The sequence below is a fragment of the Physeter macrocephalus genome, chromosome 11, assembly GCF_002837175.3.
Source record: "Physeter macrocephalus isolate SW-GA chromosome 11, ASM283717v5, whole genome shotgun sequence".
NCBI classification, from domain to species: domain Eukaryota; kingdom Metazoa; phylum Chordata; class Mammalia; order Artiodactyla; family Physeteridae; genus Physeter; species Physeter macrocephalus.
Window position 1 is genome coordinate 32286362 of NC_041224.1, and position 14893 is coordinate 32301254.

Here is a 14893-nt window from a genome sequence, read left to right on the forward strand (position 1 = left end):
CCGCTGAGCCTGCGCGTCCGGAGCCTGTGCTCCGCAACGGGAGAGGCCACAACAGTGAGAGGCCCGCATAACGAAAAAAAAAAAAAAAAAAAAATTCTAGTTTAAAAATTCTAAACTTAATATTCAAGTTTTTAAGCTTTTTTAAAAAAGAAAATAGCCATGCATTCCTGTTGCATCTACTACAGCAAGAACAGTGCCTGATAAATGCATATTTACTGGTAAAATGTATGAACATTCTTTACTTGAAAGTACTAACTTTTGGATAGTATAATGTCTCCAGTTCATATTCAGGGAAGTGTAGGGTCATACTGTCACACTGGTTCATCCTAAGATAGAGGGAAGAAGATAGCTGAAAGTTGGACTTAGCTGTAACTCTGTGTGGATATTTAAGAAATTGGACGGTATAATCCAGAAAATCCATTTTCAGATTTATTCTAACACTGGTTCTCTTATTATATTCTCTTTGGACTCCTTGTGGGGGTAAAGGAAAAGGAAGGCATCTCTGAATATATATCAACGCGTTAAATGTAGGCTAAGAAGTCATCTCCTCTTACAACAGTTGATAATTTTTCACTTTTTTGGTTCCTGCCCCAATTCTGGCATCACATGTAAATCCATATGCGAGTCAGAAGGGAGTCCGGACTATCCTTTTTATGTAATATATAGAATAGGTTAGTCCCAATTTGAAACATGTGTCATATCCACCATCCTCTTAGTGCTAACATTCGTAAGCTTCATTTGACTTTTTTGGTAAATATTCTGAAGACTATTAACTTATATCTTTTTCTCCCAACTAAAAGGTAAAAGGTAAGGTATTTCGTAATACTTGCAAAGTCAGGTAATTGATTCCAAAAGGAACTCAAAGGTTAGAATTGCAATTTCCTCTAAAGGAAACACCCATGTTTGGAATCTTTAGAAGCTGTCTTTACATTATTAACAGCCCTACTTATAGTTGACAGACAAGTAATAATGTGGCCATCTATCTCCAAGACAGCAGAGCTGAATATATTTCTAACATTATAAATGAACTTTAAAAGCCCTACAGACAAATTTCATTAAAATAAAGAATGTAAATTTGGTAAATGGAGTCTTTGGATTTTATTGATGAATAAATCTTTACTTTTCTACAACTGCTAATAAGGATCTTGAAGGTTAAATAAATAAAATAAACATTTCCTATGTATTAGATGCAGTGCTCTTTGGACCAGTGTGGTGTAGAATGCTTTTAGGATGACTGCACTTACACATTCTCAAAGCTGGGCAAAGGCATTCCGTAATATTCTGTAGGAAGAGCAGCAGTCAAGGGAGAGTCCTGATCTTCCACAAATGAAACCCAAGAAGGATTCTCCATGATCCAACATAGATCCTTCTTGCTACATAAGGCTGTCCAAGGCCAGCAGAATGATATATTTCAGAATCTCATCTCGACCAGGTCAAGCTCAATAGTGTATCTCTGGTGGTTTAGTGAGTTAGGATAAAAAGAGTTAATTAAGAGGGCTTCCCTGGTGGCGCAGTGGTTGAGAGTCTGCCTGCCGATGCAGGGGACACGGGTTCGTGCCCCGGTCCAGGATTATCCCACATGCCACGGAGCGGCTAGGCCCGTGAGTCATGGCCGCTGAGCCTGTGCATCCGGAGCCTGTGCTCCGTTGAAGAGTTAATTAAAAACAGTTCTTTCTTAATATGGTACAGAAATTACCCTTTTTAAAGAAGGGATTCTCTTTCTCCTAGGAAACAGTTTTGACCATTTCTTACCCTAAGTCGAGAGCATTCAAGTGTTCTTGGACATTTGCACATAGGACAGTCTCAAGATTTGTTGTCTCATGTCCCAGGATGGCTCCACGTTTAAGAGAATCTTTGAATTTTGGTAAAAATATGTGGTCCTACTAAGGATGTTTAGCTTAGTGGTGTCTTAAAAAGTGTTTGTTTTTTGAAATGTGTCAGCTACCTGGTGAGATTTATCAAAACTTCTGGTGTGTGTGTGTAGAGCAGGCAAGAAATAGATAGAAATTAACTTTGGTTTCAAAGAGTCTTCTGGCATTGAAACCAGCTTAGAAAAGACTACCTTGTCTGACACACCCACTTCCACAAGCGTAGAGATTTACAATAAATCAATGAACTTACCCAGCGAATGTAAATTATAGCCAAGCTCCCAAGAGCCAGGCTCTTAACTTGCTGGAAACTGCCTTTCAAGACATGACAGCCTTCTGATGGCAGGACAGTTTCTGACAAAGCATTTGCTGATAGATATTCTGATATCAGGAAAGATATTATACATCAAAAGAATGGCTATTTACTTCAATTTCTATGAAGTCATTCATTCATTCATTCATCATTTATGTCATAATGTGTGCTAAGACCCTGGGATTCTGGGACCTTAATACACAAGGATGGAGAAAACTCCAGCCCTTCCTCCTGAAGCTCAGTCTTATGAAACACACACCCTGAAACATCAATTCATCAATTTTCTTTCCCTCTTCAACATCTTTATAGATTAACAGGAATAGAAAAAAATTTTTCTGACAACTGTACATCATTCTATTTAGTAAATAAACAATGAATTCTTCTATGTGCTAAGCATGCTGGCTTTGCCAATGTGAACACTTGACCAATAAAAGATACAGTTGCTGACCACCAAGAAATCATCATCTAATTGGGAAAAAAAATGTACATCATGGAAAAAATGGAGGAAAGGTATAACTAAATTGACGAGTGATAAATTGATTCTGCTATGAAGCAATAAACTGAACGGGAAGGCTGAATGTTAGTAAAGGATTTGGGCAACCAGTCAAACTGGGCAAAATGCTAACTCAGGTCCCCTGGAGGCATTGCAGTCAGGCGAGAAACCTGACTTACAGTCCAGGATGGAAGTAAAAATCACACCCCAGCCAATATTTTCATCACCTGATATTTCTGAGCCCCAAATGCATCTGGAAATGTACTGAATGCAAGTTCCTGTCCTTGAGTGAAAAGGGACTGGGGCTTCGCCAGCTACAACTGCCCTGCAAGGTAAGCACTACGGATGCCGTTTCACAGATTAAGAAAACGATCCTCGGACAGGATCCATAGCTTCTTCAGAATTCCTCAGAGAATAGATGGGTGAACTCAATTTAAACCCAGGCCTATGTGTCAGACATTCTGAAGCCCCCTGTTGTCTGCCCTTCTTGATGTGCTGACTTTATGCCATATTCATGGAGAAATGAACTATAAAATGAAATAAGTCACCAGGTCAAAAGGTGGGACCGAGGAAATGTCAAGAAGCAGACTGCAAAACAGGCCGTAGCACGTTGCTGTGTGTTGTAGCAGGAAATCACGTCTGAGCGTGGGAAACCTATGGCTGCACGAGCCCCGCCGGGCAGTGCAGGACGGCATAGTCACGGTGACTCAGAGCCTCGGGGACAGACTGGCACGGATCCCCAGGCGGGGTTACTAAAATGACAGGGATCTGTGGAAGTGACTATTGTCAAGAAAGGTTTCTTGGCAGTAGCATTTTTCTTCCCCTTGGCTGTGAAAAGTGTAAAGAATTTGGGTAGGAAATGAGCAGAGAGGTGAATTCAAAGCAGAGGGCACAAATGACTCGTGGATCAGATGAACAGTGAGAGGAAGGGACAGTGAGAGATGCAGCAAAATCCCTCTCTTTTGGTTGAGGGTGGAGCAATTCCCAGGTCATACCCACCAACCTCTTGCCGTAAGAAGATGCCAGAAAAAAACAATGTCCAGTCTTCAATTTTTCAGTTAGGAAACTTGTTAACATTCTGCATCTTTGATTATTTCATTCCTTGGAATATCTTGGAACGATATTTAAACATGACTTCAAATAGAAGCCCCATACTATTTATTTAAAGTCCATTTTCAAAATTCTTTTAAAAGTAATTACAGGAAATTATCAGCCTTTGTATCTTGCTGGCTGACACATCATATAAATCAACCGATGTGTCACTTCTGATCAAGCCCACATAATCACGTTACATGACAGGAACTGATGGTCATAAATAGACATGATAACCTAATTTGGAAAGCTCAGACAAATGCAATTCCCTTTCAACTTTAGTTCAAAAACACTGGTGGAACTCTACGGAGGATTGGCATATTGATGTAACTTTGAAGAATATTTGTAACATTTTCTTGTTTCAAACCTGAAATCTATCTCAGTTTCATACTTCAGATATAAGCTCATAAAAATGTGTAATATAAAATATTTATAGTAAATGTTAAAAAGAAAGAAATGATGTGATTATCTGATTCAATCGATTTTTACCCGGTTCACTCAGTAATAAGAGTCTCTTTGAGGTGCAGCGTATAATCAGGGGTCTCTTCCCTTGGCAGAGAGTAACAGCTTGCCAATGACTCTATATTGAGAAAACCAGAGACATGTATTGGAGAGAAGAAAGATGTATTCAAAATTGTGCTACCCAAGTGTGGTTGCCAAACTTTGAATTTCACAAGCGAGATGAACACCACAAAAGCAAGAAACTGCATCTCTTGGACCACCTAGCGTATTGTGAGGAGGACTTGATATGCTGAAGGTAGGCTGGGAGTGGAGGTTCCTGGTTCTTAATGCCGGAAGCTGGCACCTGCAAGGCACATGTTAGAAGTTGTACACGTGATAAAGACGGGGATAGTTGGGCAAGGCTTGGGCCAACTCACCTCTGACCATTGTCCTACGCTGGGCAGATTACTCAGGTGGCTAGATGTCATCCCAGAGCCCAGAATGACTCAGGCGCCGCTGTGTGTGGGTCCCTGCTATTATCCTTCACTTGCTGTATGAAACAGACCCAGCAGAATGATGCAGTAATGTGCCTGTCCTATTTCTACTCTCACCGGCTTGCAGTCCCATCTGTTTTATCTTTGTGTATGAACGTGGTGAGGTTTCAGCCACGATGAAGGATACACTTATATCCTACAGGCTAATTTATCCAGATATACACACAAGAGTGCTTTGACTATGTGATACCGTATTATGTTGTGGGAGAAGAAATGTTATAATCCATGTTTCTAGGAGTATCACACCTTTTCTGTGTGTGAATCTGACAACGAATGACTTCCTTCTATTTTTCCTTCTACACAAGTTAAAAAACACAGCTTAGTACCTCCGAAGAGTAAGTTTGAAGGAGGATGAGGTGACGCAATTAGGTAGAATGTCTGTTACCCACAAAATCTCCCATGTTCCTCCCAATTAGTGTAGTGGTATTTTCATCCCAAAAAGGGAGATAATGGGTGATGATAATGTTCTTCTTAGGAATATTAGCATGAGATTTTCTTCTGATCGTTCATTTAATCCAAATAATGCCTTCCCCCAACACACACAAAAAGAATGAGATTAGTTATCTCTAAAATTTACCCTAAGTTATTTTCTCATAAGTCTGAAACAGGAAGATTTAGCTTTGAAAAATCTAATAAAAATTATTTATTTAGAAAAATCACATAGCTGACAATCTAATGAATTATATTCATGTACCTGGTGAAATCTTCAATTAATAAAAAGAGGGTGGCCACTATGGGGACTACACAAGGAAGAATCAGGAAACAAAACTATTGTGGTATTTGTACAACTGTGCCAGAGAGTAAGATAATAAATCTAGCTGACCTAAATCTTTCTGAAACTAAAAAGGGCATTCTATTGTGAAGCAATTATAGTGAATGTCTGTTCATGACCTAGAAAAAGTACCTCTCAAGAACACCCATTTCCTGTCATCATTTAACATGATTTTGGAGTTGTAGTAAATGCAACAAGATAAGAAAAATTAAATGTAAATAAAAGAGAGGAGATATTATAAACACATTTTGAAGTCCATCTTTCAAACATCTCTTTTATAAGACATTTGACCCTCTGACACCGCCACTGACCTGATTCTGACCCCGCTAGTTACTGATCAGGTGTACTGAACACCTGCCATGAGAGTAGCCACCCACAGCCTGGCTAGCAGCATCTGACTTATGTGTCTTGGTTCAAAAAATAATTGCGCCAATTGTATTTGCTTCCCAGGAAAATAGAGATGATTCTTTTCACTAAAAGTGGAGAGAGATAAAGAAGCAAGAGGAACTAGAAGGAAGGGAGTTGTGAGCAGAGAAAAGCAGAGAAAAATGGGGGTGCCCCTCTGAGAAAGCAGCCCTAGTTCTTGACATCTTCCACTGTCCCTGGGAAATAAAAATCTCTGCTCAGCTTTTGGTTCTTAGATTCCTGTGAGCTCTGCTTGTAATCATTTAATAGATAGACAGTCTCTGTTTCTTGAAACAGGAAGACCCCTGAAAATCCAGGGTAGATAAAAATATTTAAAGTCCTCAGCAATTACTGAGTGCCCATGATGTGACATTTCCTCACTTGCCCTCTCAGTAATCCAGGACATAGGAGTCACCAACACTAGGTAGCAGGGGATACGAACCACATGAAACAATACATGACCTGCTTATGACACATGATGATGAATAATGGAGAGAGGAGAGAGAATTCAGACGCAGCATTCTGACTCCCAAGTCCATGTTTTTAACTATCTGCAGGACTGCTGCTTCACTGCTGATATTGTGACAATCTGTCTGCAAAAATGAAGAGAATAAAAAAAAAAGCTATTAAAACTGCTCTCGTTCTTTGATTCTAAAATGCAATCAATTGGAATATTTAAAATCACTTTACTTATAGCAATTTACAGAAAAACCAAAACACTGAAATAATTTTATACTTTTTTCTAAGGAGGCAGTAAGACATTTTAATTCATACAATTATATACTGCCTCCCTCTGTAAGATTTAATCTGTATTTAAGTTTAGTGATCTTCATTTCACAGTTTAGATTTTCTTCTGAAAGATATTTGGCCATTAAATATGTCTTCATGGGGACTCATTGGTTCTGATAAGCTGCACTCATCATTTTCAGGCTTGACACTCTAATTTCAAGGTATTTATAGAGAAGATCGGAGTTTATACTTCCAGTTTGGTCAAAATTGTGGTTTTCTTTTTTCTTTTTTTAAATTAATTTTTATTGGAGTATAGTTGCTTTATTTTTTTCTTAATTTATTTACATAAGGATAAAAGTCAATGAACTTTTTCTTGGAAGACATATGGAAACTTCAGACTGGTATTTAGTACCTACTGATAATCTCTCATAATGCATGAATCTGTTACAACAACCTCTCTGAGTTGAAGAATTGCATGATCTATTGGAGACATTTAAAAACTACATACCACATTAAAGTGGTATGTAAAAGCATTGTCTGTACATACAATACATTTTTGTTTCTATACTCTGTCACCTGTTATCACTTCTCAGGCAACTGACAATTTCTGACCCAAATTTAATTTAAATTTCAGTTGCATCCAGTGCTACCAATGCAAAGAGCCCATGTGACAGCCAAATGGACTGATGTCATCTCAGCCCAGATGAAAGCAATCTGCCAGCAATGACAGCTCTGCCAGGACTCACCAACCCCCCTCCCCCCACCCCCAGTGACAGCTATAGAGAGCACTATGTTTGACATGGATTATAAACCAGAGACATTAAAATATGAAGAAAGCATGCACTTGAAAATGATAGAAACAGTGATGAGAGAGTTCAGTAAGATGGCCAGTTGCCAAATAAATGCAGAAAAATCAATATTTTTCCTATATGTCGGCAATAAAAATCATTTTATTATTCCTCTGTGGCCATTGGGAAATGTATTGGAAATGTTTATACTGTTATAATCTTTACCCTATATAACAATAGCCTCACGATAATGAAAATACCTTGCAATAAACTTATCAAACAACTTTCCGGAGTGATAAGAAGAGGAGCATTCCTTCTGCCAGGAATCGTGGTAAACGCGCCACATATGCCATCTCGTTTAATCCCCACAAGAACCCGTATAAGAGATGTACCACTTATGAGAAAAATGCAAAATATGAGGCTTGAAAGATCTTAATAAGGTTTTCAGAAGATCATATTAAGAGGCGAAACTGAGATAGTTTGTAAGTTGCCATACTCACTGGGTCTTGAATCTCAAATCTACATCTCTCTAATTCTCAAGTTCCAATAAATTCCCCATAATTATGTTGTTTCAAGAAAAGTATTTTATCTCAGAGAAAGTGCCCAGAATAATTTTTTTCCAAAGTTAACAAAGGGCTCTCTTATTTGCTGGAATTTTTTTTTCTTATTTAATTGGACACTTTAGCCATGATAAGGAAAAAAATAAAAATAGATGAAATTTTGTTTCAATATTTTTCAAATACTCCTATGAAAAATGTTAGAACCATTAGAACTTTCTGACACCATAAGCCAGAATCAAAACCTCTGAGGAACTTTTACGTTTGTCTGTTCTCAAATTAAGGAGGGCTCCAGTTACAGCCTTAAAAAGGATCTGAATTGGTCCACCCATCTCAAATCTCTGTGGCTACACATAACCAAGGCACCAAAACAACACCAAATGGTATGCGTCCAGCAAAAATGAAGTCTTTAAGTCAAGATAATGCAAAATTTCAAAGCACAGAAAAGTGACAAGGTGATGAGCAAAAAATTGTCTTAAATTAGAGAGGTTCTAGGGACTGTCTGAACTTGTTTTTTTCCGGTTTGAATGAGAAATCCCATTAAAACTTTGATGTCAGCACTGTTGGTTTTCTACATTTTATTTCTCAATTGCAGCCCATTCTTAAAATGTGGATTATTGAATTACATATTTGCTGAACTGGTTTTGAAAGCAAAACTATGTAAAACAAAAACACTATTGAGGGCTTCCCCTGCCGATGCAGGGGACACGGGTTCGTGCCCCGGTCCGGGAAGATCCCACATGCTGCAGAGCGGCTGGGCCCATGGGCCATGGCCGCTGAGCCTGCACGTCCGGAGCCTGTGCTCTGCAACGGGAGAGGCCACAACAGTGAGAGGCCCGCGTACCACCAAGAAAACAAAAAACAAAAACAAAAACAAAAAAAACCACTATTGAGTTAGTAACCTAATAAGCAGTGACATGTTACCTTGAGGGGTTTGTGGGAGAGACACACGTTTTATCCACCTGCTCATGAGTCATCATGGACCTTATCCAAGTTAAATCTTGGCAATATTGCCTCTTTTGAACCTTATTCGGTACCATATTTGGCAATTACTAAAGTGATTATAAATAAGTGATTTCCTGTAGACTTTGGAATCACCATAAGCGGATCAACATTACCTTTAAAAATAAATTAAAATAAGGAGTCACTGTTTTCGCCAGACCACAAGCTCTGATCATGCTACTGGGAAAGGCTTTATAGAGTTGGAATTCTCTGCTACCACGTTTAACTCACCACCCTCCTCTGGCCTCCTTTGGACGCCACTGGGGGCTTCTTGTCCAGACAGCCCCAAGAGCCAAGTCCCTTGGAAACCAGTGAAAGCTCCAGACTTGCTTGTGATCTGCTGAATGAGAAGGAAGCTGGGAAAAAGAACATTGACAAAGGCACACGTGAACTACTTAACGCAGCAAAGGTGGTGGCGAGGTTGGGACTCAGAGTTACAGCTGTCACAGTCCCTGTTGCCGAGGTACCTTCTGACGGTACTGGCATGGCTAGAGCATCACCACGGTGTTATTTCACAGAACACATGACACACTCCAGCGCTTTACTGTGGATCCTGTTTTCCGTGAACTTCTGGGTTGTGATCCAGTCCGTAGGGGACAGGGGTCCACTGCATAAAATGCTGTCCCACAGATGCTATTGTTGAAACCCTCTGAGAAATAACCAAGGCTGCTCTGTTTAATGCTGATACCACCTTCAGATGATCATTTAATGCCCCTAATCAATGGCATTGCTTATGCACATGACTCTACATGCCTCCCAGAATAAAAGCAGGAGTCATTTATTCGTTCAGCACATTTTTAGGAAGCACCTACTGGATGCAAAGCAGTGCCCTAGACAGGTTGGTTGTATCATGAACGGAAGAGACAAAGATCCCAAAGTCGTCCAACTTACTTTCTGGTGAGAGAGACGGTTCATAATAAAAAAAAAAAACACTAAACAAGTAAATTATACAGTATGTTAGAAGGTGATAAGTGCTCAGGCAGAAAGAAAAAAATAGAGTGGAAAAGGATTTGGAAATATGAGAGCTTCGTGAAGTAGGGAGGTTTGGACAGATCTCACGTTTGTAGAATAAGAAATCAAATTTTTAAAAAACATAACCAGCAGGCAAACCATCAAGATTTTAGATACTACACAATTCAAAACTAAAATCTGGCTCTGTCCATCTCATGCCTGTGGCCAGCCTCTGCCTCCCACCCCTGGGAAGTCCTGGTTTCATGACCGTTGCACAAACAGGCAAAGAGGGCTGGCTTCCATTCCATCTCCATGGGCACCTGCTCTGCTGCCTTCACATAGTTCTTAGGAGGCAACTTCAGGTCGATGTCATTTAAGGAGAGTGAGAATCCAGACAGCACACACGGGAACCACCAGAGTGATAACAGCTGCCCTTTGAGGAAAACTCAGATGACAGTAGCAGGAATTCCACATGAAAGTCAGACACTTGACAGGTTTTTATGTCTCTAATAAGGCAGAATTTTCAAATTGCACCTCCAAGTAAAGGGATGCTCTATATGTATTTTAGAAAAAAATGAAATCAAATTCATCTGTTTCTTTCATAGTGACAAAGCTTGCACAAATTCATGATATATATATATACATAGGTATAGATATAGATATATCAACTAAAATTGCATTAAAAAGATAAATTTCAGTTAATTCATGTGGAATGGTCAGCAAGAGAATAATTATAGGTGTCTTAGTCCATTCAGGCTGCTGTTAAAAAATACTACAGATGGGGTGGCTTAGAAAAGACATTTATTCCTCATAGTTCTGGAGGCTGAAAATCCAAGGTCAAGGTGCAGGCAGATTCCTTGCCTGGTGAGAGCCCACTTTCTGGTTCACAGACAGCGTCTTCTCACTCTGTCCTCACATGCAGGAAGGGGCGGTGGGCTCTCTGGGGTCTCTCCTATATGGACACTAATCCCATCATGAGGGCTCCACCCCCATGACCTCATCACCCCCCAAAGGCCCCACCTTCTGACACCATCACTTGGGAGCTAGGTTTCCACATATGAATTTTGGGGGTTACACAAACATTCAGTCTATAATGATAGGATATACTTTTCTGAACCTGAGATAAATAAATAATAGCCTTTGGATTAAAAGGACCTTTAGCAGAGATGGCTGAGGGTTGCGCTTGACCGGGGATTGAAGGATTTGAGCAGTGACAAGGTAAGGACAACCCTGGCGGGGGCAGAATTCCTTGTGTCAAAAATGAAGAGCTGCTCGCCTGTTGACAGATGACAAATTTGGGTCCCCCAGTGGTCGCCCGAGGCCGGCCGGTGCAAAGTCACAAATTGAGTGAGTGCGGAGCCGTTGAGGGGTCGAGCAGGCCCTGGGCTTCGGGGAGGATGGGGCTGAGCTGCTCTCTGCAGGTCTATCCAGTCAGCTGGGGGAGGGCCAGGAGTCCACAAGGACTGGGCTGGACCGTCTGTTACTCAGGGCAAAGCGGCAGCAAGGGCCTCACGCTCCCACGGGTTCTTCTTGCCCTCACTTTCCACGAGGGGGATGCAAGGCGGTCCCGATGGATGCTGCTACATCACTGCTGACGAGCCCCCCAGTCTTGTTCGGGGGGCTGCTGGCAAACCTGCCCATCCTTCCCTCTGGAGAGGCGTGCTCTCTGGTAGCCGGGAGGGTAAGCAAAGCTCTTCTGGGGAGGGGAGGGGAGGGGAGGAGAGGAGAGGAGGAGGCCTTTGTCTTGGCTGTCTGTGTGAGGTTACAAATGTGCCCCGACCCCTACCCCTGCTAGACTTCTGGCAAGTTTTCCCATTCCTTCAGCCATGCCGATCTATCTGACCAGGAAAAGGGGCCAAATCCACTTGGCTTGTCCCATGCAGCATTTAACTAAGGTACAACCAAGAGGTGGGCAAAGCTGTGGACGTTCAGTGTCGTAGACGGACTTTGCATGGACTATAAAAAGGGCTCAGCGATGTTTGTTGAACCAAACTGGTATTTTAGTTTGTGAGAGGGAGGTACACATATCGTTTAATTGATCCTACTTACTTAAACATGAAGTTTTTATGAAAATTGAACTTGGCCCATATTTCACAACTTCATATGGATTATCTTAACCTACTTATCTAGTGATTATTTCTATTGCACTTTTTCAGGCTGGCTTTGAGGAAGGCAAGGTCTACAGTGTCATTCCGCTTATACTGACTGAGTTCGCAATGCGGTGGGCACAGAAGTCAGGCGAGGTCCTCAAACCCCCAGCTCAGGGTTTACATACAGACACAAAGGCCACACAAAGGCCACGAGACAACGGATTCTAACACGAGTCAATCGCACCTCAAAAACCTCCTGCAAGTCTGCCCTTCTCTCTGTCTTCAGTACATCTTCATCCTTCTCACCCTTACTCCACTATCTTTATCTACACAAATCCTTCCTGATTCGGCTTAGAGGTCTCCTGAATGTCTGTCCATCACTTTGAGGATAAAACTCTCTCACAGAACACCACAAGCCCGGCTGCTCAGCTTCCCTCCACCACCCACCGCCTGGCTTCCTCTCTCTCATCTCCCTTCCCTTTTCCCGTCTGGAAGTGTATCCTGCTATCTCATGTCTCTGGGCTTTGCACTTTTCCTCTGCCCAGAATATTCCTGTTTCTCCTTAAAGGCTGGGGAGGTTCCTTCCCTCAGTTCACGACAGTTGAAATGTCTCGACTCTTTCCAAGACCCTTTTTTGAAATTATGTTCTTTTGTGCTCATTGTACCTTAAACTTGCTTACAAACTGCACTTCTATGTATTATAACTATTTTTAAAAGTTCGATTCCTTTCCTAGAATGTGCGCTTAGTGAAAGCCCACCTCAACATGGCTATGAAGTGGAGAGACTCCTTTTATAAGACACTGTGTCTGTGGTTTCCCTGTTACTGCAGGGAGTCCATTTCCCACTGGACACGGGAGGGTCTCTGTAATACTCTCAACAAGTTTTTATTGAACTTCCAGTGATGTTCCCTACCTCACAAGGTAGCCTCTTCCATTGCTGGAAACTCTGAATATCAGGAAGTGTTTATCTATGATTAAATTAAGCTTCCTTGTCATTTCTACTCAGTGGTTCAGTTCTACAGTCTAGACCTACATAGGTGTTGTGGAAAAGCCAGTTTCATTGTAGGAAGGATGCCATCCTCTTCTTAAGAGTCTCCATTTTTCTAGACCATATAATCATGGTACTCTGGGCTGTTTCTCCAACGGCAGTTTTCCCAGAGCATTTTTATGTGGTTTGCCAGGCTTCTTCAAGATTTGAAGTTGGGCAATATCTATCATTAAAGGCTGCTTTCTGGAAATAATATAAATGTGGCCTGAGTTGGGCTCAGGAACTGATAGTACGCTGCACATATATAACGTTACGTTTTTTCATGCGTTCGAGAAGACTTTATGGCGTGCCGATCAAATGCTTGGCATTCCTTTGGGTGCTGGCGACAAATAAGACAATCTTTGCCTTCTAAAATCTCACAACCACACAGAGAGCAATTTTCCTCCAAAACCACTAGACCTGATAGTTCTGTCTCTGGTCTGTTAGCTCAAGGGAGGAGTTTCTCCTTTTTCATATGCTCATCCTTCATAAATTGAACAAATTGTGTAGAAACAAATTCATGTCATGATTTTTCACTTAGCGTGACTCTTGTTCCAGCCGGGCCTCTTTCGTGTCTCAGGACTTCAGGCAGTAGAGACACAGTCAGGCTTGTCCAGAAGAAGCAGGCGTTACACGATCAGGACCCAGAGTCCCCGAGCCGAGGGGATGTCGGAGCCAAGATGCTTTCCCTCCTGCTGCATCCTCCTCTCTCAACATTTTACTCACTGTCTTTATAACTATTAATTATAATTGCTACATACCATTCCCGCAAGAGCTTACTTATCTTTGCTTTATTAACCCATCCCTTTCTCCACCAGATAGTTAAAGTATTTCAGTTTTCTTAAAGCAAACTTTGTTTTATTGTTTTCTCTCTCTCTCTCTCATATATATTATGTATACATATATATTAGATATGTAATGGATATATAGATACGCAGAGATATAGATAGATGTATCCATCCATATAGGGAGATCTGTGTATTTTTTCATCAGTAGAGATACAGCTGTCTATATATTGGGTATCTATCTATTATATATCTATTATAAAGAGAGATCTATATCTAAAGATATAGGTACATATAATACGTAATCTATCTATCTATATCTATATGTATCTATATCTATCTATCTAGAGAGAGAGGAGTTCGTGCACTTAATTATGAGATTCCTAAAAGAGAGCCATAGATTGGCAAGTTTAGATGGGGTAAAAAAGCAGAGAAATGGTCACCCCACTTTTAAATGATCTAAAATGTCTTGGCTGAGAACAAAGCCATGTGAGAAACATGATAACGATGGAAGGAAAAGGAAGGGCAGCTTAGGTAAGCAGAGCAGCCTCAGGATTTTCTGAGGCTCAAACAAGGAATAAAAGGCTGAGATGAGGCAGGTGAGAGGCAGGTAATGAGTGAGGGACAATTAGAGAAAGAGGATTAGGGAGGAAAGGAGGTTATTTGGGGACAGGAAACAGATGGTTTTGAAACAGAAAGTAGGGAATTGGGGGAGTAAAAATAGAAACTCATGGGAGCTTGACGACCGGGGCCAAGGTTGTGTAGCAGCGGGGAACGAGGAAAGCTTGGACCGCAGCGACCTTGGGCCGCGAGGAAAGGAGAACGTTGATCTGAAGAGGGAGGCGGGAGAAAAGCAAACAGGAGTCATACGAACCTAGAGGGGACACATCTGCCGCAAGATCGGAAATGCCAAAGTGGTCCAACTGTACCAGAGTCAGGAAGAGGGTTGAATTTTCAAATCCATGAAAAGTTTTGCTTAAGGCTTGGCTGCATGGTGAATAATGCCCAGCGTGGGGCAGTTTACAAG

At 41.1% G+C, this 14893-nt stretch overlaps 1 long non-coding RNA gene across 1 annotated transcript; it reads left to right on the top strand.

The window, feature by feature from the left end:
- The first annotated feature begins 2942 nt into the window (after positions 1 to 2942).
- LOC114487078 (uncharacterized) lies at positions 2943 to 7470 on the top strand. Its single transcript, XR_003681686.2, has 3 exons — positions 2943 to 3006; positions 4324 to 4523; positions 7302 to 7470. It is a non-coding gene; the product is annotated as an uncharacterized lncRNA (long non-coding RNA).
- The last annotated feature ends 7423 nt before the right edge of the window (positions 7471 to 14893 follow it).